Source organism: Simochromis diagramma, unplaced genomic scaffold (genome assembly GCF_900408965.1).
Source record: "Simochromis diagramma unplaced genomic scaffold, fSimDia1.1 OVJJ01000413.1, whole genome shotgun sequence".
NCBI lineage: Eukaryota > Metazoa > Chordata > Actinopteri > Cichliformes > Cichlidae > Simochromis > Simochromis diagramma.
The window spans coordinates 108373-117461 of NW_024386948.1; positions in this window are offsets into that span (position 1 = coordinate 108373).

Sequence of the window (9089 nt, forward strand, 5' to 3'; positions counted from 1 at the left end):
TGACATTAGACAAAAAAAAGTATGAAATGATTTACAAAGACAAATGGTTTACATATTCAAATTACAGAGGAATCTGAATGGGCTTTGTTAATATTTTGATTGGTTTTAAGACCACATTTATTCAATTCAGTTTTATTTATGTAGTACCAAATCACAACAACAGTCGCCTTAAGGTACTTAACACTGTAAGTTAAAGACCCTACAATTATAAGAGAAACCCCAAGATTCAGACGACCACCTGTGAGCAAGCACTTTGGTGACAATGAGAAGGAAAAACACAGCTATCTACTGTGACTGGTTTGAGGTGAGGGGGGCGAGCGAAAACAAAGACATAGTGTGGAAGTGCTTTGTCAAAAAGGAAAGTTTTAAACCTAATCTTAAAATTAGTGTCTATCTCCCGAATCCGATCTAAGAGCTGGTTCCACAGAAGAGAGGCCTGAAAGCTAAAGGCTCTGCCTCCCATACTACTTTTAAATATCCTACGAACCACAGGTAAGCCAGAAGTCTAAGAGCAAAGTGCTTTATTGGAGTCATACGGCACTATAAGGTCTTTAAAATACGTTTGCAGTCCCCTCAGAAGCATTTCAGAACATTAGGTCAAATGAGAGAAAGAAGCCATTATTGGTTGAATATAGTTAACACAAGAGCCAGCACCTCCAGGTCTGCTGAGCAGAGAGAACGTTCTTGGAAGAATTCACAGAGGAAGACTGTTTTCTCTTATTGTAACCATCTACACTGACCAAGGATTCCCATTTTTCTATAAGTATTTAAACATACAAAAGCAGTGTTTTTTTGTTTGTCAGTGTTTTTAATTTATGGTTTTATTATTCTTCGTGCAGTTGCAATTAGCCTTGTGTGATCCGTTTACTTTTCTTTTTTTGTTTTGTTTTAACAAATGTATAAAAATAAAGTTCATAAATATAAGAAAAACAAAGTGTCCAAATTATCCATAGTGGATCAAGGCATTAAATTATTAAAAAGTATCATGTACATGGATGTTTTTTGTTCAGAAAACTGCAGGCTCTAAAACAGTTAGCTGCAGTCAGTCTTCCCAAAACAGTATCCTAGCCTAGTGGTATACAAAGTTTTATATGAGAATGTGCATCTATCTTATTGGTTAAAACTGATAGGGAGAAATTATAGTTTACACTTAATTTTCCCTTCGCTGGTGCCCCAAGCTGGTCCCCCAAGCTGGTCCCAAGCTCCCCACTGGGGAGCTGTACCTACAGTGGCTTGCAAAAGTATTCGGCCTCCTTGAACTTTCCCACATTTTGTCACATTACAGCCACAAACATGAATCAATTTTATTGGAATTCCACGTGAAAGACCAACACAAAGTGGTGTACACGTGAGAAGTGGAACGAAAATCATACATGATTCCAAACATTTTTTACAAATAAATAACTGAAAAGTTGGGTGTGCGTAATTATTCAGCCCCCTGAATCAATACTTTGTAGAACCACCTTTTGCTGCAATTACAGCTGCCAGTCTTTTAGGGTATGTCTCTACCAGCTCTGCACATCTAGAGACTGAAATCCTTGCCCATTCTTCTTTGCAAAACAGCTCCAGCTCAGTCAGATAAGATGGACAGCGTTCGTGAACAGCAGTTTTCAGATCTTGCCACAGATTCTCGAATGGATTTAGATCTGGACTTTGACTGGGCCATTCTAACACATGGATATGTTTTGTTTTAAACCATCCCATTGTTGTCCTGGCTTTATGTTTAGGGTCGTCACCCGCTGGAAGGTGAACCTCCGCCCCAGTCCCAAGTCTTTTGCAGACTCCAAGAGGTTTTCTTCCAAGATTGCCCTGTATTTGGCTCCATCCATCTTACCATCAACTCTGACCAGCTTCCCTGTCCCTGCTGAAGAGAAGCACCCCCAGAGCATGATGCTGCCACCACCATATTTGACACTGGGGACGGTGTGTTCAGAATGATGTGTAGTGTTAGTTTTCCGCCACACATAGCGTTTTGCATTTTGGCCACAAAGTCTCATCTGACCAGAGCACCTTCTTCCACATGTTTGCTGTGTCCCCCACATGGCTTGTGGCAAACTGCAAACCGGACTTCTTATGGTTTTCTGTTAACAATGGCTTTCTTCTTGCCACTCTTCCATAAAGGCCAACTTTGTGCAGTGCATGACTAATAGTTGTCCTATGGACAGATTCCCCCACCTGAGCTGTAGATCTCTGCAGCTCGTCCAGAGTCACCATGGGCCTCTTGGCTGCATTTCCGATCAGCGCTCTCCTTGTTCGGCCTGTGAGTTTAGGTGGACGGCCTTGTCTTGGTAGGTTTACAGTTTTGCCATACTCTAGTGATGTGACGTTCGGCAAAATCATCACCATTGGGTACATTAGGTATGACAGGAACACTCTTGTTTCTATTGGTATACAATGTACTCACAATTCGAAGTTTTTAACTCCGGATCCGAGCTGGCCGAGTGAGATCTTGAGGGAGAACAAAGGGAAGCGGCGGCGGCCTAGAGGGAAGCGAGCCGGCGTCAGGAACAGGCTGAGAGCTTGTGCACACCGCACACCTCTGCCTAGCATCCTGCTCGCCAACGTCCAGTCACTGGAGAACAAGCTTGATGACCTCAGGGCCAGGATAAAGTTCCAGAGAGACATTCGGGACTGCAATCTCCTCTGCTTCACCGAGACATGGCTGAACCCAGCGGTGCCGGACCACGCCATCCAGCCGGCCGAGTTCTTCTCAGTTCACCGCATGGACAGGACACGGGACTCGGGGAAGTCAAGGGGAGGCGGCGTGTGTTTAATGGTGAACAACAACTGGTGCAACAGTGCGAACGTTGTTCCTCTCACACGCTCCTGCACACCAAATCTGGAACTACTGTCCTTCATGTGTCGTCCTTTTTATCTACCTCGGGAATTTACATCGGTCATTATAAGTGCCGTTTATATTCCACCACAAGCCGACACGGTCACCGCCTTATGCGAGCTGCATGAGGCACTCACACAGCACCAGACACAGCACCAGACACAACACCGGGACGCTGCGCTTATTGTGACGGGGGACTTTAATAGCGCCAACCTCAAACGCGCAGCGCCGAACTTTTATCAACACATCACCTGCCCCACCAGAGGTGAAAGGACACTGGACCACTGCTACACTACGGTCAAGGATGGCTACAAGGCACAATCTCGCCCTCCGTTTGGCAAATCTGATCACGCCGCCATCTTCCTCATGCCAAAATACAAACAAAGGCTGAAACAGGAAGTTCCGGTTCAGAGGAAGGTGGCGCGCTGGACGGATCAATCGGTGGCCGCGTTACAGGACGCACTCGACGACGCAGACTGGGGCATGTTCAGAAACAGCTCCGATGATGATGTCAACGTGTTTACGGAAGCGGTTGTGGGATTCATCGGGAAACTAGCGGATGATACCGTGGAGACAAAGACTATCACAACGTTTCCCAACCAGAAGCCGTGGGTGGATAAAACCATCCGCGATGCTCTGAGATCCCGCACCGTTGCCTACAACACGGGACTCACGACGGGGGACATGGACCCGTACAAAGCCGCGTCATATAACGTGCGGAGGGCGGTGAAAGAGGCGAAGCAGCGCTACGGGAGGAAACTAGAGTCACAACTCCAACAGAGTGACTCTAGGAGCCTGTGGCGGGGACTAAGGACAATAACGGACTATAAAGCACCAAACAACCGGTATGACGAACGCGGCCGTGACTCTGGCAGACGAGCTGAACACTTTCTATGCTCGCTTCGAGGCTGCAGCTAAGGACTCCGACAATGCTAGTGCTAGCGGCGCTAACGGCTGCAGACAGGAAGATACTGCCAGCACCAGAAACGTTCTCGTCATCTCCGAGCATGAAGTAAGGAGAGAGAGAGTGAACACCAGGAAAGCAGCAGGACCAGACGGCATCCCAGGTCGTATCCTCAGAGACTGCGCATATCAGCTAGCTCCTGTGTTCACTGAGATATTCAACATCTCTTTATCTCAGTCGGTGATCCCCACATGCTTCAAAGAGTCCATCATTGTTCCTGTCCCGAAGAAACCCCACCCTGCTTCTCTCAATGACTACCGCCCTGTAGCCCTCACCTCAGTAGTGATGAAGTGTTTTGAACGCCTGGTCAGAGACTTCATCATTTCTTCACTACCAGACACACTGGACCCACTACAGTTCGCTTACCATCCAAATCGTTCCACAGACGATGCCATCTCTCATCTCCTCCACACATCACTCACTCACTTGGACACTAGAGTCCAGTGGTTGGACTCATCTCAAGGGGGGATGAGTCGGACTACAGAGATGAGGTCAACAGACTGACTGAGTGGTGTTCAGTTAACAACCTCCAACTGAACACCACGAAAACTAAAGAACTTATCTTGGACTTCAGGAAGGGCAGAGCAGACCCGGCCCCACTTTACATTCACGGGAACTGTGTGGAGAGGGTACACTCCATGAGGTTTCTGGGCGTGCAGATCTCTGATGACCTCTCCTGGACTGCAAATACCACGGCGGTGGTTAAAAAGGCCCAGCAGCGTCTCCACTTTCTGAGAGTGCTCAGGAGGAACAACCTGGAGGAGAGGCTGCTGGTGACATTTTACAGAGCCACCATAGAGAGCATCCTAACGTACGGCATAACATCATGGTATGCAGGGTGCTCAGCTGCGGACAGGAAAGTACTGCAGAGGGTCATCAACACAGCCCAGAAGATCACTGGCTGCTCTCTGCCCAGTCTGGAGGTCACTGCAAACTCTCGGTACCTCAGCAGAGCTGGCAATATCATCAAGGACAACTCTCACCCCAGCAATCAACTGTTTGAACTATTACCGTCAGGCCGACGGTACAGGTCACATAAAACCAGGACAAACAGATTCAGGGATAGCTTCTTTCCCAGAGCTATCACCGTAGTAAATAAGCACAAAAACAATTGAACCTATTCCATACCGTCACTGTCATTATATTATGCTGCTATTCATACTGTCATTATATCAGAATCAGAATCAGAAAGGGGTTTATTGCCAAATGTTGAGCAGGTTTACAACATTAGGAAATTGCTGCGGTGCTTCAGTGCAAACATAGTGTCATAAAGATATAAAAATAAGAATAAGAATTAAAAGTGCTACGTAGAAAGATATGTGCATGAGATATACATGAGATATATACATGGGAATAAGAATTAAGAGTGCTACGTAGAAAGATATATACATTAGTGCAGGTGGTGATCAGTGCCAAACATGGAATGATGCAGTGACACAGCGTAGGGTCATGTGATAGTGGCGGGGACAGTCATATGGTTATTGTTCATGTGTCCAACAGCAGAGGGGAAGAAACTGTTCTTATGGCGAGAGGTTCTGGTGCGAATGGACCGGAGCCTCCTGCCTGAGGGGAGCAGGTCAAACAGACTGTGTCCAGGGTGATATATATATTAATGCTGATATATTAATGCTGATATCCTGTATATATTGTACATACTATTGTTTGAGTACTTAAGATTGTTTTTTTGTACTTTTTATATTTTACATTTATATTTATTATTGAAACTTGCACCAAGGGAGTGGCACTCCAATTTCGTTGTACTCTGTACAATGACAATAAAGGCTATTCTTCTTCTTTAAAGGCTATTCTTTAGAAGGGGGAATTATGTTAAAATGCTCTTCATAGACTACAGCTCTGCATTTAATACCATAATTCCCTCCACACTCACCACCAAGCTGGAGCATCTGGGACTCAGCTCATCTTTGTGTCAGTGGATCTCCAACTTCCTAACTGGCAGACCACAGGCAGTAAGGATGGGCGGACATGTCTCAGCCTCCACCACTCTCAGCACTGGAGCCACCCGGGGGTGTGTTCTGAGCCCCCTGCTGTACTCTTTGTACACATATGACTGTGTGGCCACTACCAGCTCCACCACCATCATCAAGTTTGCTGACGACACCGTCGTGGTGGGCCTGATCTCTGATAACAACGAGACAGCCTACCTGAAGGAGATTAGGAATCTGGAGAACTGGTGCCAGAGGAACAACCTCCTTCTAAATGTCAGTAAGACAAAGGAGCTGATAGTGGACTTCAGCACTAAGCAGGAGAGGAACTACCAGACCCCTGTCATCAACGAGTGCCCAGTGGAGAGAGTGGACAGCTTCAAATACCTCGGAGTTCACATCACGCAGGACCTGTCATGGTCCTGTCACATCAACACCGTGGTGAAAAAGGCCCGTCAGCGTCTCTACCACCTCAGACGCTTGAGAGACTTCCAACTGCCCTCCAAGGTGCTCAGGAACTTTTACTCGTGCACCATAGAGAGCATCCTGACGGGAAACATCTTAACCTGGTTCGGGAACAGCACCATGCAGGACAGACGAGCTCTACAGAGGGTTGTGCGGTCAGCTGAGCGCACCATCTGCTCCGAGCTCCCTGACCTGCACTCAATCTACAGCAGGCGGTGCTGGACCAAGGCCAGGAAGATTGTGAAGGACCTCAGCCATCCCAACAACAGACTGTTCTCTCTGTTGAGGTCAGGAAAGCGATTCCGCTCCCTGAAGACCAACACAGAGAGACTGAGGAGGAGCTTCTTCCCGCAGGCGATACGGTCTCTCAATCACACCACCACACAGTACTGACCCACACATATAGTTCTTACACACACACTGGACATTCTGGACATTGTTTTCACTTCATCATTTAAATCACTTTAAGCATATTTGCACGGCACAAGACATAATGTGGATTGCACAACACTGGTCACTATATTCTTCATTTCCAGTTAATACTTGTACAGCTGCTGTTATTGTGTATATATTTATTTATTTATATTTCTTCATGCATTCTTATATAGTTCTATACTGTGTATTGTGTATTTTGTTGTACAGTTATTTTATTTTCAACTTTAATTTATATATTTTATCTTATTCTTTCCCAGTTAAATTTACCCTTCATTCTAATTTGTGTTGTACAGTTATTTCATTTTTAACCTTAATTTATATTTTATTCCTTCCTAGTTAAATTTACCCTTTTTAATTTTTCATATTTATTTCCTAACTTATTCATAGCCTTTTCTTTTTTTTTTTCTTTAGGTCACGAGCAGTTGTCTAAGCATTTCACTGCATATCGTACTGTGTATGACTGTGTACGTGACAAATAAAATTTGAATTTGAATTTGTATCGAGGCTTCAAAGCTTGTGTCGAGTAATGGAGGGGGCGTTTCCGCGATGCGCGTAACGAGGCTTGCTTCATTCATAGCGAGGCTTATCCGAAGCCTTCATTCAAAATGTGGGTGTTTGATGGAGAGTTGCGGTTAGTTTGGAGAGAGTTTCGAGGTTTAGGAGAGTGAGGAGAGAAAGTCAGGAGAGAATGGTGCCAGCTAAGAAGAGGAGGATGTCCTCCCCTTTGTGGGAACATTTTGATCTTATATCTCCCAACAAGGTATGTAAATTTCTACAGAAGATGTATTTTCATAATACTGATGGTGCAATACAATTTAGGTTAAGTTGTCTTTACTTTTGTACAAGGTGAAGTGTTTGCCATGTGCCAGGGAGCTGGGATATAACAACACCTCATCCATGCTTAGGCACTACAGAGCTTTGCATGAGAATAAGGGGAAGACCCATTGTGGAGCAAGACCAGGTGAGCCATCAAATGCCATGATAATATAGCATGCAGTAATGTTACTAAATGATATAACAATATTATATCACTGTAATAAGTTACGTGTGCGATATAGGGCCGGGCGATATGGCCTTAAATCCATATCGCGGTATAATTTGAAGCACGTGTGGTAATGATATATATCACGATATATTCTTTTCTTCTGTATAACGTATTTTCCACACTATAAGGCACACTTAAAATCCTTTAATTTTCTCAAAAGTCGAGAGTGTGCCTTATGTATGAATTCTGGTTGTGCTTACTGACCTCGAACCGATTTGGGCATGCAGAAATCTGTTAAAAAATGTTTTAGTACAACTTTGGTAAGTCACACTGCTTGATTGATTGTCAGAGCATTACGGCTGCCGTAGTGAGGAACTTCGCAGAGAAATCTGGGTCCAAAACTCTTTCTGCTTCAGTTCCCAAAGTCAAACGAACACAGAGTTAAAAATGGTCTAAATTCTTTCATCTTTAATAAAATCATCAGCGTTGCTGCTTTACCAGGTGTAACAATTAAGTTTAGCATCCAGGCATCCATGAAAACAGAATTTATTAAAATTAACGGAGTTAAAGTTAACAGGAAGCTAGCTCACTAGTTTCCACCTAAACATGACATACCATGTTCTGATTGAGAGATTTTTGAAACTAATTAAAATGTACAGCTCTGCTACCACTTCCAACATAAATGAAGACAGAAAACTAAACAGCAGTGGCGTTTGCAGGGTTACTGAAGTTGGACTACCTTTTTTTTATTTTTTATTTTTTTATTAGTAATATAAACATACAAACAAAATGCACCATATATTACAGATTCAGAGAATAGACATTTCTTACATATTAGCAACTTTCATACATAGTGAAAATAAAATATAAAGATGGGGTCACATAATTTAACAAATTATTAACTCACTAAATCAAAATCTTCCATAAAGGAAACAAAAAAAGCAGCCTTTTTCTTTTTGACTAAAGTCAAAGATTTAACCAACAGGTTTAAGTCGTTTTTCCAGTAAGCTAGTGTTGGTTTAGTCTTAAAAAAGCGACATTTATGTATAAAATGCTTGCACAAGATTAATAACACATTAACACCATAATTAGCTTTCTTTTCTTTCAAAAACACTCCAAACATTATCATATTTAAGGTAAATGGGGTAATTTGAATCCCACTGGAATAAAGCCAGGTATGAAAATCCAACCAAAATATTTGTATAAAATTGCACAAAAAGAATAGATGGTCCAAATCCTCCTCTTCTGTTTCACAAAATACACAATTACCTGTTTCTATTTTGAATCTATCACTAAGGAGTCTATTTGTCGGGTAAATTTTATTCAAGATTTTAAATTGGACTTCTTTCCCTTTAGGAGGGATAGGGAAGGTGATATAATCAGTTCTTATTTTTTCAATTTCTTCCCTTTGGAAATCTTTTAATATGTAATTACGTCTAAGTAAATTTGGAGAATAAAGAC